A 407-nucleotide genomic window follows, 5' to 3' on the forward strand; every position below is an offset into this window, starting at 1 on the left:
GACTTCCAGGGGCCCAAAAATATTTTTCTGTTGATGCAAAAAATCCCAAAATGGGGCTAGAGAGCTTAGGGCTCTTTCTCCTAGGTTTGCACAGCAACAGTGGCTGGTAGGTTTAGTGTGTGTGGTGCAGTTCACGATTTCTCAAAGAAATAAACACTGTGCATGTCACTTCATCGGCAGGTGTAGATGAAGGAAATAAATTTTATTTGACTCTCTTGTCATTTTAATTACACTCTATTTGATTCTCTTCTCGTATGTGTGGCTCTCTACATCACCCAGTCTCATGATGGAGGTCCAAAATCAGGTGTCCAAGGCCTGTCGCGACGTTTCGGATTTTTCTGATCCTTCTTAGGTTAGGGTTAGGTTAGGGGTTAGGAATGAATGAAATCCAGAAGCTGAAACACGGT

Source organism: Cyprinus carpio, chromosome B7, assembly GCF_018340385.1.
Source record: "Cyprinus carpio isolate SPL01 chromosome B7, ASM1834038v1, whole genome shotgun sequence".
NCBI classification, from domain to species: domain Eukaryota; kingdom Metazoa; phylum Chordata; class Actinopteri; order Cypriniformes; family Cyprinidae; genus Cyprinus; species Cyprinus carpio.